General features: G+C 41.7%; 1 protein-coding gene across 5 annotated transcripts in view; it reads left to right on the top strand.

Moving 5' to 3' along the window:
• The window catches only part of CD200 (CD200 molecule), a 49,322-nt gene that overhangs the window by 21,395 nt on the left and 11,074 nt on the right, over positions 1-16,853 (top strand). The window contains exons 6-7 of one of the 5 annotated variants that reach the window (XR_014619195.1): positions 15,353-15,625; positions 15,768-15,872. The exons of 2 other annotated variants lie outside the window; for them this stretch is intronic. The gene's annotated coding sequence lies outside the window, so the exon portion shown is untranslated. Of the gene's footprint in view, positions 1-15,352; positions 15,873-16,853 lie in introns of all 5 variants that reach the window. 2 more of the 5 variants (XR_014619194.1, XR_014619196.1) reach the window with 2 other exon arrangements.

Here is a 16,853-nt window from a genome sequence, read left to right as displayed (position 1 = left end):
TTTTTTTTTTTTTTTTTTTTTTTTTTGGCATGTAAACAACACTGTGCAGAAAGTCCTCCCATCTATGGAAAAAAATCCCACTATTCCCACAGGAATGGGAACTGTGCCTTGGCTAGCTAAAATAGTTATTTTCTTTCTCCCTTCTGACGTAGTGTTCCATGTTAATCTATGTAATCTAAAGAGTCAAGGGGTACAACTAAACACAGAAAACAACATGGGCACCCCAGCATCCAGAAAAATTGTCATGCTGAATGCAGGGTCACTGCAGAAGATTAGAAGTGGAAATTTCATATGGTACAGGCAGCTGACCCCACTGATTAGAGCAGACTTCTGGTGTCCTGGAAGCACTCTCCTTGGGATATTTTCCTGTTGTCTTCAAAAAGTGAAGTTTCTGCTGTAAAAGGTCTCTCTTCCTCGGTCTTTTCTGTATTATCTGAAAGCTTGGTATTTTAGTATAAGAAAGGAGATATTCCTAGAAACTGCGTCTTTTTTTCTTTCTTTTTTTTTTTTTTTCTCTCTCCCTCTTTTTTATTCTTTTTTTTAAGCGGTAAACAGTAAGCATGAATTTAATTGCTATTGTCCTACCTTGTATTATGCGGATGTTATGACAAATTATTCAACAAACTATAAAACCTCTGCTGAATGGATTTACACCACTCTTGGGACAGTGAAAGTAGACTTAGTTTAATGCCCTTGCTTCATTTGTTTGTACTATGTATAGTGAGGCTGTTTTAACCATGTGTAAAATCTACTCCATTACAGAATGGATTTTGGCAGATACAGCTTTCATGTGGTTATTATTCATATGTGCTCCTGGTGGTACCAATATGCAGTTGTTAGTCATTCCTGCTGAAACCTTTGGGAGAGAGTTTTGGGCTGTATTTAGAATTGAGTGGAATTTATGCCCTTCTGAGAAAACACTTAGTGTGGGGTTGTTTCCCACGGAGGAAATGCCCCTGAACAGGCCTTCAGGAGAAGTGGGGTTGTTGATACAGCCATGTCTCAAAATACAGCTCTATCTTAGTCTGTCTGTCTGAAGTTGATACATTATTTAGATGGTTACAAATCATTCTTGCCTGCTGGCATGCACATATATGGTATGTATCAAAGTATTTATTTTCAAAACAAGGAATTTATATTCATCTTGTCATACTATAAATAAGTCAAGAAATAAAATAGTGTTTCACCATCTTTGCTGTCAAAAGCTTGCTTCCAAAAATAGTGTAAATATAAACAATTGTGTTTTTTCCTTTCCCACTGAAATGATGGGGGGAGCCTCCAGTGATATTAATGAATATTTTTTGGGAGGTATTTCAAGGTTTGGTAGGTGTTCCATAATGTTTTATTCTACTTACATAAATTATGATGAAAATGTTTCATGGTAAGGAACAGACAGCTTGCAAACAACACTAAGCAATGTAAAATTCTCCATCTGCAGGCTCTAATTTGCTGGTCTGGCTGGAGGTAAGTGATGACAGTGATTAGGACATACAACAAACCAAATAAACTGTGCTGAGACTTCAGGTAAGGGGGTGGATTTTCTATTAATCTTCCTTTTCAGTGGCATTTCCAAACCTGTAACTATTTGGAAATGGAGTAGCCACAGTTTGTCTTTGCTTATAGGAAGTGGCATGGTCTCAAAGGATGAGCTGAGAACCTCTTCAAGGCGCTGAGAGACAGGCAATGGTGGAGCCAGTTGCCTCAGGCAGAGAAGAGGTATGGAGCCTGACCTGCTTGATGGGGGTGCTGAAAGCACTGGGCAAAGAGAAACCACGGGGAGTAGCAGGCTTGATTACAGGATTTATGTGGATTACAGGGAAGAGTTTAGCTTTGTGAAGAGAAGACTACAGGGTTGCTTCTTTGTGGGATTTGACGAGAGGGCAGGTCTGAGGCCTGCTGTGCTTCCAGGTGCTGTAGGAGAGCCTCTCCCTATGGAGGCACAGGGCCTCCTCTGATTTTGTTGCATGTATGAACTCACCTATTTGCAGGAGAGCTGAAACAGTCTCAAGTTGTACCAGGGCGGCTTAGATTGGACATTAGGCAGAATTTCTTCATGGAGGGGTTTGTGAAGAACTGGAACAGGCTGCCCAGGGAAGCAGTGGAGTTCTCGTCTCTGGAAGTGTTTAAGAGACGTGTGGATGTGGCAAGGTACATGGTTTAGTGATGGCACTCAGCAGATCAGGCTGACAGTTGGACATGGTGATCTTGAAGGTGTTTTCCAACCTAGATGATTTAATGATAATTAAATGCTGATTTAATGATAATTAATTCTGATATTTTGTTGATAGACTTTCAGAGAAAACTGACATGACAGAACAGAATTATCTGCTGCCACCTCACAGTGTCCTTGTAGGTAGGTCCTTGCTTCCATGATTGACTTCAGACAACTTGGTGTTTTTCTGCATTTCAGCAAAGATGGCACAGTGCCCTCTAGCACATGAGAGTTCATCCTTCTGCTCCTCATCTGCTCTCGGTTCCTTTTGGTGCTTTCTTCTGGGGTGGCAGGTCCCAGGCTCTTGGCTGGGACTCTTTCTACATAATAGTTTCCAGGCTGGAGCTTTCATTTCCAGAACAGATCTAGTTACTTTCAAGAAAAAGAAGACTTGTCTCCTCCTTCCCAACTGCTAACTTGAACCAATCGCCCCCTTACTAAAGACACAGGCTGCTCAAATGGTAAAAATGGAAAACCCAAACCACCAAAAGTCACATCAGGAGAATTTTCTTCTCTCAGAAGCAAAATATTTACACCTAGTGGAAGACATCTATCTAGCAAGAGACCATCTTAAAGGACCCGCAATAAGTAGCTACTGGGGTGCAACTACTGCTGTGCTGTACAGCAGGTCTCTGTGTGTGCAGGTCAAGATTGCCCAGGCTATCTTGTCTTCTGTGGGGAACATGTGATTTTTCTAATTACCAGAGATTTTCATTTTTCCCCACCACCATTAGGGAAATCCTCAGTCCTCTGTTTCCCCTGGTAGGAGAGGATTTGGATGTAAAAGATGCCATACCAAAAGTACTGTTAGTCTCCCTATAAAGGAAGAGCAGGTGGCATGACCCAGGTGTGTAAACCTGGTGGATTTAGGTTGGGAAAAATCTTTAGGTATTAGTGTGCAGAGCAGTCTCTTCTTTTTCATCTTGTGTTATGTATGACTGAAGCAGTGTAGCGCAGAAGAGAAAAAGCACTACGAATGAAGTCTCCAAGCCCTAACTTGAAAAAAAATTCTGGTTTGTCCTATGGGAGTAGGAATTCAAACTACTCACTGAATCCTAATTTTGAATACATGTTTTCTTTACATTTCATAACATCCAGAGAGCAAGCCGCCAGCAACCTTTGAGCTTTAGCTCCACATCCTGAGAAAGTTCAGATTACTTTCTTCACTGCATGTCTTTTTCCCTTCCCAAGCAGGAAGAGGTGAAGACCCATCAGACCACAGCTTGCCTTGCTCCCTGTGAGAAATGCTGTTGACATAATGACCAGGCTTAGGAAGGAAGGGTTAGGAATGAACTGTTCTTTTCTTGTACCAAAACTTTTCCTAAACTGTCTGGTTGACTCCCATCCGTTGTTTTCCCTAAGTGGTTCTGGTGGCTACCACTTAATTACTACAAGCAGGACATTGTGGAAGGGAGTGTGAGAGGTGGAATAGATAGGGGCAAGTTGGTCAATGAATTGCTTTTTTTTATATTGTAACCTTCACTGCCTGAGTGTCTGAAAATTGCCAGGGAGGAACAAAATGTGCAGCTGTGAGTTTTAGCTCACAAGAAAAAGTTAGGAGAGAAGAGGAAGGAGGGCCACAGCTGTTGGTGTGGATGGGAGTATGTAGTGACTTTAATGGTGCAGGTTCAAAAATTGTCAAAGGTTTTCTCTGTCTTCCCCTGCTTATCTTGTACCTCCTCTGTTCTTGTGTCATAACTTTGCTTACTACCCACAGGCTAATTCTTTTTAATTTTGTGTGTATGTCTTTTTCTTTTCCATCTCATATTTGTTTGCCCTTTTGGCTGTGAATTTGCCATTGCCCCTGTACCCTGCCATACTCAAAGATTAGATATGGTGCAGTTGAAACACCAGCACTTTCTGGCTCCCAGTGAAATGCATTTTGGCAGTATTTTGCCAGTACTGCTGGGAGGCTCAGGGATCTTTATGGGCAGATTTCATACAGCTGTGATTGTGAATAGAAAGGTATGTTTTGAAGTGCTTTGAAAAGTATAGAGATGTGGGTCAGAGGAAGGCCTCATGATGTCTATTTTCATTAGTGGACAGATGCTGTGAGGGTGTGGGATTAGTCTAATAAGCATCATTGATTTTGTTATCAGCTCACCCAGATGTAGAGTGGGAGGGGGGCAGGGGATTGGGTGAAAAATAGTTTTACAATTAAAAGGTTCAAAAGTCTGAGAGTCCTATTTTTCTAGAACTTGCTACTGTGAACTTGATGAAAAGATAATTATAAAGGAAACTACTACAGACTGTACATCCTGATATTTAATAGTTGAGTTTTATCTGAGTGACTCACTCCCATGACAGAAAAAAAAAAAACAAACATGCCACCATTTATTCTTTCCACTGTCAATATCTTAAAGTATTCCACCTTCAGATCTGAGAAGCTATGATTAATTTGATAAGCTGTAACTTTCCATGTTATTTTTTCCAGTGTTTTTGTGTGCATCTGATATACAAGTATGTTTTGTCATTTTATTTTTGAACTAAGAGTAATTCAAAGGCTGTGAAGATAAGGAAACATTTTGCGCCAGTAATCACTGAGGTTAATTCTGGAAAATAAGAAATTATAGAAAAACAAATGATTATTGGAAAGACTGAAATGTTATCAGAGATCGAGTATAGTGTGACGTTCTTACTTTGATTACATAAGTGCAGCTATTCCAAAGCCCTGGAGCAGGGGGGATGCAGTGCGTGCACTGCAACTTCTGCCACTGTAAATGCACCCTGGGATGCTGGGGAGCCCTGATGATCATTAATCCCTTACCTGTCCTCACACAAAGCTCTTGCACAGAGGCAGGCTGACGTATTAGACTTTCCAGAAGTCTTTTAACATCATTACAGCCCATGAAGAGTGAGAGAAACAGAAAAGGGAGGGTTGGGTATGTGGTAGCAACCTTCTGCTGGCAGAAGAGGCTAGATGGTCATTCACCTCAGTGGGTGCCATCCTGGCTTTTTTTTTTTAAGAGAGCTAGCATGGAATGAAGCATGCTGTTCTTTATTACGTGTTGGTATAGAATATGGGGTAATAATAATGGTTAATAATAGTAAAATAGTCAATAATATTAACTGTTAATAATAACACCTCATGTTAGTTTTATGTTAACTGTTTAAATGAAACACTATTACTGGCTTCTTCAAGGTCACATTGCAAGCTTCAAGTCCTTCCTTGCCAGTCTGCAGGAAGTTCTTACTTTACAATAGTTGATGATATAGTCAGTTCCCAGGTTTTATGCTTCTGCAAACCAAACCACATTTTAAAATAATTATTATTGTTTTGTCCAGGAAGTTATTCAACATCGGTATTCTCAGAGTTGCTCAGCATCTAATCTGGACAGTGGCATTCAGTTCTCCTCCAGTAAAAATAACAGCCTATCAAACTGATATTCCAGGAAAGTCTGTCAAACGGATGGATTACAGGAAACCCCAGAGAGAGCCTGCATTGAAATAGATCCTAAGAAGATGACAGATACATGAATCCCAGTGTTTTGCCAAAGTTGGAGACAGGTACAACCCTGTAGATATAGGTGGTAGCTCTTTTACTGGCACTGTGCATTGTCATCAGATATTTATTTAGACAAGAAGTAGCTTTACTTCTTTTTACTGAGCTGGCAAACCAGCAGCTTCCAGGAGTACAGACCACTGAACAGTGGGACTGGCCCATGTTTGGAGTATGTGGTACCCTCCATAGGGTCTGCCTGCAAGCAGGTAAAACAGGATATTTGTTGGAGAGAGATCTACCTGTGGCAAAGCAAACCCCAGTACCTTTGCTCTGGCAAGAGAGTTCCAGGGTCCTCAGTTTAGCTCAGTATTTGCTATATTCCCTGTCTAATCAGCCACAACACAGAGAAAGAAGCACAGACTGTTTCTTCTCTTGCTGAAAGGTGCTGTCTTACTCTGTAACTCAAGCTGCGGAGGCATCTCTAGCTCCTGTGCAAGTGAGAACATATACATCACACACAACATCTTAGTTCAGGAAATAAAGGCCTACAGTGAGGATGTGAGGATTCATTCTTTAGTCTTTCTGATGTTTCATATTGTGTAGAGCTTGTGGTTGTAAGGTACTAAACCGCCTTTTTTTTTTTTTTCCTATTTCATTTCAGTGAGATTTCTGTTGTTTTAGTTTTGTTTCTTTAATTTATTTAGTTAGTTATTTTAAGGTGGGGCAAGATTAATTTTTTTTCTCTGTAAAGCAAACAGTAATTACTGGCATAAAACAGTCACATATTTTCCATGTTGTGGTCTTCAGTTACCTGGATTTATTGTTCAGCTCATACAAAGAGGGGTGGCAGGCATTGATTGATACTATATTGTAGTGTTGCTGAATGGGTGTCCAGTATGCTTTAGGCTGGGCTTCAGAAGTACTGAACTAGCCCTATGAGACCGGATTCTTGAATTTGTCTGAGATAAATGGTTTTAGATGACTTTTGCTATAACCCCTTGGAGGAACACACAGATGATAAACATCCTGGATGTTTATTGCAGCAAACACTGTAGTAGGAAGTCTTCCATCCAGAGGCTGAAGTTCAAACGTAGGAAGCTCAAACAGGATGAGTGTCAATTCTTGGTTATGTCTTCAGTCCAGTTTTTAGTTATGCAAAAATACTTGGTGTTGAAGTGTTATGGTGTTAAAATACTATTCATGGGATGCTCAGATAAAACCGTTAATATGCTCGGCCTTAAAGGACCACAAAGAATGTCTTTTTTTGGGAAGGGAATGTGTACTTGGGCTGCCCTGCACAGAACTCCATGTTGACCGGATAAGAGGCAATCTGTCCCATAGAGGTCACGTCCGTGGTAACAGTGACCAACTGTGTTCGAGAACTGAGCTGCAGTTCTCCTCATTGAGATAGAAAAGCTTCATTAAAGCCAAATTAAACCAATGCTTTAGCATTTTCTGAACTGTCCTGCAAGCCTCTATGAACTTTTATTTGATGAATTATTAGTCCAGAAAAAACAGTTTGTTTCGATTTACTTTGACATATTAAATGGAAGGGGGACTTCCTGAAAGCTGTGCTTGAAATGTCCAAACCCAGGTGTTGGTTACCGAGTAATTGCATTTGCATTTGGCTGCTACTTGTTGAGTTTCCTGGGATTTGCTTAGACCAGAATTTGGTGGGACCACAAAATACTGAGTGAGGCTGAAAATACATTTTGGGGAGCTGAAGGGAAGGCACGCTGCCCTCAGAGTGCTGTTGGGAAGTTTTTCTCAGTCGGCAACATGACAGAGGGTGTTTGTCCATTGAAGACAGTGTCTGTTCTGAACAGATTAGAGAGGACTGTGGAAACTAACAGGAATGGGCACTGAGGACCACCCTGGTGGAAGGGCAGTGAGCACTGCATAGGAAAAGGGTGTGTGAATTCCCACTGCGTGCTGAGGGTTTGAAGATAATTGCATGGAGAAAGGAAAGAGCTGAGAGATTGCCAGTGAGAGCACTATTTGCTCTTGAAATTAAAAAGCGGAAAGGAGATCCCAAAAGAAGGAGGCTGGCCAGATAACAGGATGAATAATAGGAAAAACAGCATTATGCCATTATGTGGATGGAAGTTAAGAAATGTTAGAACCAGACCAGATGGTAACACATCATCCGTCTCTGGCCTCCTTGGGCGTGTGAGCGAAAGTCTTAGTCTATGTTTTACCCAAGGGACTCTCCCTTGTTCAGTGACAAAAATAGATAACACTCATACTTTCTGGTTGTTCGAGATGTCATTTCAGTGATCTTCAGTGCTATGAGTGCTTCAAAGGCCTGTGTCTTCTTATCCCCTGCTGCTGCTCCTGAGCACCCCTTCACCTCTGGGCTACTCCAGAGCACACAGCCTTTGGGACAACACTGTGAAACACGTTTTCCGCTTGTTCAGACAAAAATAGTTTTTATACTTCTAGAGGTTTTCCAGACTCTTCTCCCACCCCAAGAGGCTGGGTTGGCTTTGTCAGACTGTTATCAGACCAAGCCCCGGCATTCAATCACAGGCACAGGGTGACACCTCGCTGTGGCCCAGCAGTGGAGATATCAGTGGCACTCAGTTGTCCCATGCAGGTGACAGTGCCAGCTGCTCTTCTGCACCCCTCTCCTCTGCCCATGGCTGTTGACAGAGTCCAAGCCTGTCATTTCAAAGTAGTAAAGCAATTACTTTGAGGTGACACATTGCATGTGTAAGAATTGTAGGGCATTGCTCTGTGTGCGTGATGCCCTGAATATAGCTCTTTTATCAGCCACATGGGAGTAAATACACATCTGTGGCAGATTTAGGGAAAACAAAGATGGGCTGACAAGAGAAAAATATTTTGGTTTTGAGAGGAGGTACATTAAAGCCTCTATTTTTGTACCTGAACATCTGCATAGTGTCTGCTTGTTTTCCCAAAGACCTTTACGAGTTCTGGACAGTCCCAGAAAAAAAAAAAAAATGTTTATTTCTCATCCTAACTTTTCCTCTCTGGGAAGGGCCACAGTGCAGTGACCACTCCTAGAAGGAAAACCAGGACTTCATTATTCAGATCTGTTTGTCTTGGAAGACCTACAAACACCGTAGTGCTCCTATGACACATGACATGGGTCTGACTCCCTGTCTACTCCGCGTTGTTAATTTAGGCAGCTGTAGCTGTTGCCGTAGGTTTGTGGCTCCTGAGTAACCCTGTAGGAAATCTAAAGTTGCACCAGAGGTGTGTGCTGGATCAGATAACCTAATGAGAGGTCTCGAGTCTTCCTGTGAGCCCTGCCCACTGTTGGCCACGTTGGCTGGAGGAGGCCACACAGAGCCCTGCTGCCTTGGCCTGATGGGCAGCAGGCCTCAGCCTCTGCAGTCCCAGTCTTGTATGTGTAAGTGGGGGCTGAGTATGTTTATCATGGCTCATTGCAAAACTCGCCTCTAAATGAAGCTTTCTCACTGGCCACAGTCATTTTCCTTCAGGAATGCAGATGTCTTGGTTGCTATCACCAGTGGCTGAAGCTCTATAGGAAAGAAAAATGGTTGAGGGGCATGGTGTCCTCTCTGCATGTGCAGTTTGCTCTAAGGCATCAAATGGTTTCAACAACATGGAAGTGTTGTTCTAGTAGCAGTGTGCAAGCAGCGGTGGGATTACCAGTAGGAATTTGTGTCCTACTTCAAAAATAGGAGCTTTGTTAAAATATTGCCTGCCATAATTTGTGTCCTGCTTCAAAAATAGGAGTTTTGTCAAAACATAGCCTGTCATAACATACAGTTTTTCGACAGAGTTTAACTGCATTGAAGTTACAGACTAACCTGCTAGAAAGTATGTCTAGCATTTAAGAATGAAAAAACAGAGAAAGTAAGATCAGAAATTTAAAGATAATCTAATCCTGTGCAACTATTAATAAAAGATATATAAGCTGGTAATAGAGCCGTCATTCTGGACGAATAGCTAGCTATCTAAAGGACGTTTATGTATGGAAAAAGAACTAAGAGAATGCTAGGGAGATTAATTTTAGACATCATGTTAAAATTTTCAGGCTTAAATTTATAATCTTCTTCCTTTGTATATGGGCAAATTACAGTTTTCTGGGGCCCTTTCATAGGGTATGTTTATTTTTTTATTCTTTGGGAGATAAGTGATAGTTAAATGCAATAAGTGTGTTTTCTGATTATAGAAAGATGTACGTTGCATGCCTCGCTGGGACAGTCCTTTGGGTAAGGCATTTTACAGGATCAGACTAGTAATTGCAGGGAGGCTTCTCTCACTTTGCAGTCCTGCTGCTGATCCCAAGGGCCCACTACAAACCATAGGTTCTGCTCCTCTTACATGTGCTCATGCTGATCTACTTGGTGGACCTTGAGTAAATCTTTTACTTTTTGCCTCCTTTATTGCATCTTTCACCTCCACTTCTGTAATTTGTAAAAGAGGGTTAAGTGACTGGCCTACTGATCCCCTGACTTCAAGGACATTGCTCTGATGGCTTTTCCAGGAGCTCTGTTTATGGGTAAGGAAGACGGGGAGAAGTCACAGATCAGGATTTAGTCCATGGTTTTCTTTCACTCTCTACATTGATACTTGCTGTGTGTTTCTAGTGGTTATCTTTCAATGATTTTAATAGAGCTCCTCTAGCAGTAAATCATGCCAGGGAATTTTCCCTGCCTCCACATATTATATAGGAATTGTCCTTTTCCATGATGGGAAGGGGTTAACTGCAGTTGCTACAGCTAATATGGTATGTCTGTTCCACTAGCTCCAGCTACTCTGGCATGTTCTGTGTTTAGGCTAACACAAAACTATAAAAAATATTATTTTCTTTTATTATTAATTTTCTTCCTTCCCATTCATCTTTGTGAATTCTTCTTCTATGAGTTCTTAGGAATTGTTTATGCCAGAGTATCCTGGGGAACAGCTGTAACCAAACTATTTTTCTGTGTGACAGAAAGCTGGGATCCAAACTCTCACCACCACTAACCTTTGTATTTGTTATTACCTGGTATGAAAACTATTATGTCAGATACATCCTACTTTTCCCTGTTTACCTAAAAGCCTGTGATCTTGATGTAGATGCTACAAGGATCAGAGAAACAGAAGCCTAAGGGCTGGACTGGAGCTTTTGTCTCATACAAATCTTTGACTTCTCTTTGCTGCCACCTTCATGTTCAGGGGGGAGAAGGTGACTCTGTTCTATGTTATGGAGGGATGTGCTCCAGCTCTCATATTGGCACCTTCCTCGTGTTGTCTGTCGCACTTGCTGCTGCCTCTGAACTCTTTGGAACAGTGCTATAGAGCAGTTTCTTTCACTCCTTTGTTTCTGACAGGCTGAGACAAGTACTTTATGCAGCAGCTCATGGTACCTTTGCTTCCTGCTCAGTTTTTTATCTATTGTTGTAACAGTACGTCCATAAATTAACATTAATTGAGGATCTTCAGTTCTGGATCTAGACTCAGTGCATCAAACTCAGACCCAACATATAGATCAGGTGAGCAGATATCCTTCTTAAACCTGCCTGAGATTATCCAGGTGGAGCACTTCACTACAGTTGGAAAGGAGGCTTGTGGTTGATGGAAAATAGGCATAGAACAGCAGGATGAAGGAGGTTGTGTTCTCCTTGGTGAACATAGCCAAGTCGCTGGGTCCCACTGTGGGTGAGAAGGCTTTCTTCATAGTTGGGGCATGAATTAGACATTTATGGTGTGATTCAGTGCCCACTTAACGGTAACATGTATGAATTGTTATATGATTCATTTTCCTTCCATGAGTCTTAAGGGGGCCTGTTGATAGTTAACACAGATGCACTATTCTACTTCAGGTGTCTGCAACAGGTGGGATGAATCGCACATGAGAGTCTGGGTCCAGTGGGAAGATGATAAGGTCTGTTTGGAGATGTTTGATTTTGTCCTGTGTGACAGATAAGGTTTTGTTTTGTTTTAGTTAGTTACTTTCTTAAGGAAAAAGAAACAGAGGAAAAATGAACATGTTTTGAAACCTTGCGTTTGTCAGATATGAAGCTAGAAGGGAGCAGAGAATGCCCTGGACAGAAGTGTAGTCAGTATTCCTTACACATTCTTGTAAGAAAATCCAAAGAAAGACCATTACTTTAGCAGTTAATTTGTAGAAGAAGAAAGCCCTGCAGTTAAGGCAGCCTGTTAACAGGGTAGGGACTGGGAGCTCTGGCGTTCAGTCACCAAAATGAAAGATGTGCAACTTCTTTCCTTGGCTTCATGTAGCCAGGCACAGGCAGGGCTCAGGGCAGAGATGGAACAACTTTCATCTTTGTAGCGGGCTCCTCTGGGTAAAGACAGGTAGGAGATGGTGGGGGTATTGATAAAAGTCTTGCTCTTTTTCTGTTTGGAACATAAATTTTTAGATGTCAAGGTTTTTCACTAACACCAGGGTGTTTAAAAAGCATAGACTTTGAGAAAAGACTTCAAATTGAATCCGTATTTTAAAATGGATTTGTCATCACTCGCTGCACTTGGTGTTCTTTGGTTGAGAAAATTAGTGTTATCCTCAGCCAAAATTCAAATACTGTTAAAAAATGTGTGGAGTAAACGTGCCTAACTCTGAAATTTTAACATTTTTGTGGGATTTTCTCTTTAGACATATAGCATTTTAGGAGAATGAGGCACAAGAGGGTGAGAAATTGAGGATATAATTTAAGGAACATAAGTTTTGTCTCGTTCTTAATCAATGAAAGCCACTTTTGTCTGATGGCACACTGTCCTGTTTTCCAAAGAACTGCAGAAAAGCACCTGCTCTCTCCTAAAAAAGATCAGACTGCTCACACACAGCCACCATGCCACACTTCATTGCCATCTCAAAATAGGTGGCACGTCTTCTTTGAGCACTGTGAGAATACAAGGGAAAACCAAAGAACCCCAAAATCTCTCTCCCCACCCCACCCCACACCCCCAAAAAAAAAGAAGAAAAAAAAAAAAAAAAAGAGGAAATTAATTTGAGGTTTGCTGGGTGTAGCGCAGCACCTGTTGAATTTAGGAGCACAGAGCTCCTAAATTTAGGAGCCAGCTTTGGCTGGCAGCAGGGACACAGTGGCCTGACGTAGCTGGGGGTCCTGCTGGACACAGCTGTGCCCGTGCTCAATCCCTGCTGCTTTGTGCCATCTAGTGGTTAGCAAAACCTGTCTTCTGCCGAGCAACTAACATTAAAAAAAAAAAAAAAAAAAAAAAAAAAAAAAAAAAAGAGAGAGAGAGAGGCAGGATGCAGTATGCTCTGGGGGAAAGAGAAGCGAGGCAGCGAGGCACGACAAGCATTCTGCCCTCTCTTAGCCAAGTGGACACAACGCTCCTGCATCCTCGGGTCTGAGCTCTCTTTTCCAGAACATGGCTGGGTAGCACAGGTTTTTCTTGCTGATTTTGCTGATTCCAGCCTCATCTAGACTGAAAAGTACTTCAACATCTCACTTTTGGAAGTTGCCAAACAACTAAGCTTCCAATTTTTTATTTTTATCATTATTATTGTTATTTTATTTTTGGTGAGTCTTTACCCTCACTTAACTGATTGGAAACAACTATTAGGTTAGTCTGGTGCCCAAGCAGTGGCACCGTGCCACTGAGTGCTGCCTACTCTCCAGATGCTTTATATACAGAAAGAAATCCTGACCAACTCCAATCTTCAGGGAAGGTTGCAAGCCTTGTCAGGTTATCAGGATTTTTGTTACTGCACTGTAAGAACAGTTCCTAGAGGAAGTAGAGTGCTTTGACTCATTCATCCAAAATTTCCATCCATATAGAAAATGAAAAACAATATTGTGTTTTAAAAGTCTGGTACTTTCCACCTTACCCTTTGTGGTAATGAGATAAAGTAAAAACAGGAGATTGATGTGTCTTTATTACTTATATCCTCTTCCTCTCCCACCTGCTCTCTTCCCCAGGAAAATCACCACATATCTCGCAGCAGAGGTGCGTAAAAGCAGATGATTTCCCCTGCCTGACTCAGGGGTAGGGGGCAGGGGGCTCCCTGGCTGGTAGGGCAGGTCCTGGCTGCCCCGGGCATCAGGTGCCTTCCTGGGGCCAGGGCATCAGCCCCTGAGTGGGGTCAGCACCTAGGTGCTCAAGCCAGAGGTGGTTAGTGAATCCTCCTGGAGGTGGGGAAAATGTGGATTGCACAACTTGTTCTAGGGCCTCACCGCTCTCAGAGTAAAGAATTGCTTCCTAATGTCTAATCTAAATCTACCCTCTTTTAGTTTAAAGCTGTTACTCCTTTTCTTATCGCTGCTATATTTGCATGCAGACTCACCACTGAAAGAGCTCAGTTAAATATTTGGCCTAATCAGAATGCGTTTATCTGTTTTCCAAGGTAAAAAGATATTATGTCACATCTGCAGGGGAAGGAAGAAAGTATGGTGCTGGCTCCTCTTTCCAGGCTCTGCAGTAGGTATTAGCAGGCATGTCGAGGCTCAGGATTGTCACGACTTCTACCAAAATCAATGTGTATAATTTGAAAATTAATTTTTATATGTGTAAAGAACCCATACTTCCCTTAATACTATGACCTTATAACTGACTTTTTAATGCTATTGTCAAAGCTTGCTAACCTGTCTGTTTTCTGGAGCAAGAATGCTGTTTCCAAATCAATGAACTCACAATCTTTTATCTAGCACAGGGCACAACTTTATTGTTGTTGTTGTTCTTGCTATTATTATTATTATTATTACTATTATTATTTTCTCAAATAAGGAATTATTTGAAAACGGTGTTGCTGATTTAGAAAAATAGAATCCTCCAGGGTGTTGACTCTGCTTTTTCAATCATTGTGCCTCAAGAAAGATGTCAACCAATTCAAGAGAGCAGAGAGAACAAAAGCAAGACTGTTGGTGGGTCTGTTGAAAGATTTGAGGTCATTCAGTCTAGTGTGAGATGTGATGTCTTCAAATATACAAATGCACACCTGTAAAAAGGGTGGGAGAAAATATTCTCCATTTCCACTTGAGACAGAGTAGGAAGTAATGGTTCTAGGTTCATGGAAGGATGTCTAGGCTAAATGATAGGAAAAGCTTCTACTTGTAGTCATTATAAAATGCTGGAATAGAAATCAAGGCGCTGGAAATTGAGGCCCTTCCAGCTGGTGAAGGGCCTGGACCATAAGTCCTATGAGGAGCGGCTGAGGGAACTGGGGTTGTTTAGTCTGGAGAAGAGGAGGCTCAGGGGAGACCTCATTGCTCTCTACAACTACCTGAAAGGAAGGTGTGGGGAGCTAGGGGTTGACCTCTTCTCGCAGGTAACGGCTTTCAGTATTGTGATCTTGCGTCAGGTTATGTTGTCCTTCCCAACCAGCTTTCTCTTTTCTTTTACTCTGCAAAAGTCATTTCTTTAATTTTCTAGACAGGAAAGGCAGAGGGCTGATAAGTACCCAGCGTGTACTTATAAAGTTCACTCCCAATGAACTGCAGGCTGGACCCGTGGGGTGGCCAGAGGGCCCTATCCAAGTGAGATCTGTGATCTTAAGTATAGCTCTACGTGGCTTTGTCAAGAGTACACGTACCATATTAGAGCCAAACATGGGAGCGTATGGCTCTCAAGAAGGCAGTTCTGTTTCATTATTGGAACTGAGCCAGAAACTGTCTGACTTCCAAGCAGTTAACACATTTCCTTTATAAGAAATGGGTGCATTTTTTGTACAGCATGTTGGGAAGTGTGTTCCAAAGGCTACTTCAGGGTTGACCTATGTTTCTTCTCTTTCTTACTAGGAAAAAAGTTCCCAGGGCCTTCTCTGCTAGTGAAAGATGCTGAAGTGCTAATTCTGATACCGGGTATCCTCTTGCCAACAGACCAATGCTGCAAAACTCTTCAAAAGAAGAAAAAATGAAGCCACCTGAACCAGTTAAAATCTCTCCCTGTGAATTTCTCAGCTTGTACAGCGCAGTGGGAATCTGCACTTCAGCATGGAAATCTGCACTTCAGCAAGGGCTGCACCACTTGGAGATTTTTGCAAAGGAATGTGATGTCCCCAGGATTTCAGGGTTGAGTTTTTGCTCTGCTTTTGTTCGCTTCCATTCTGAATTTGCTTTTTGGCACCCTATCCCTTAATTTAAGATCAGCCAATTACTTTCACAGTTTTGTCTTGTCTCTGTCTTGTCTTTTGTTTCTCTTTCATGGGATTAGAGCTCTGAAGCTCTTACAAGAAAGAAGAAACACCACCCTGGAACATGAGAGCCTTGTGTGGGCACTGAGAGCTGTTTTTACTCAACCTTTGTTTCGTCAAGAAAAGTAGGTGTATAAAATCAAAGTACATGTTGCTTCCCATCACATGCTTACATGTGAGACCACTTAAAGCCTGTTGCCAGACAGGCAGAGAAGAGGAAGCCAGTAGATCACTGGGTTTTTCAGCCCCTGAGAGAGATAACCAACCACTGTGTGCAACCGTGAGGTCCCTGGCTGGGGAGCTCATCGTGATTCTGTAACCACAAATTATGTAAGGTGTGCTTTTGCCTCTTACTCTCGTACTGTGTTAGAGGCTGCTGCTGTAGTTATCTTTTAAATGCAAATTTCTTGAGAAAATAGGGGTCTACTGAAGTTACTTCTTCCAGAAAACCACAGCTGTCAGTGATTAGGCCATAGACAAAGGGAGTAATTTATTTTTTATTTTTATTTTATTAAATCTAGATGAGATGACATTTCCAAAAGATTCTGGGCCTCTGCAGAGTTTGTGAAAATACAGCAAAGTGAGGCTAAATCCCTAATATGAACTTTAAGTAATATATTTCTGGGTATTAGCAGCTTGAAAAAGGAGAAAAAAAAATAGCAGAAGCCACCTCTGCTTCACCATCCTTCCCATAATCCAGAAATAGTAGAAAGTAGGTGAATTTCTCAGTACACATGAAGTTGACAAGCAGATCTCTCTTACCAAGGTAGAAATTGTTGTAGAATAGGTTACTTGAGAAAAAGCAAACGTAATCCATTAAACCTCTGAGGCTGCATCCAGAAATCTGAGTAGTGACTTTATGGATTATCTTGGGCCCTATTTGAAGAATAGTTGTCTGTAAAACTTAAACATCTATTCACCATCTAGTGCCAGGCGAAGTAGCTCCATAGCTTCTGGTCATGGTGAGTCCTTTTGTGTTAGGTAGAGGTCTGGTTCTCCGTGAACAGAAAGTGAACGGTGCTGAGACCTGAAGAAATGTGGTCACGGTTGCAGGTCTCAGTCACCAGATATATGTTGGTGCATCTGGTTATGTGTAGAAATGCTAC

The sequence above is a fragment of the Netta rufina genome, assembly GCF_964035555.1.
Source record: "Netta rufina genome assembly, chromosome: 1".
NCBI lineage: Eukaryota > Metazoa > Chordata > Aves > Anseriformes > Anatidae > Netta > Netta rufina.
Note: the sequence above shows the minus strand (reverse complement) of the source record. Positions and strands in the feature narration are given on the sequence as shown.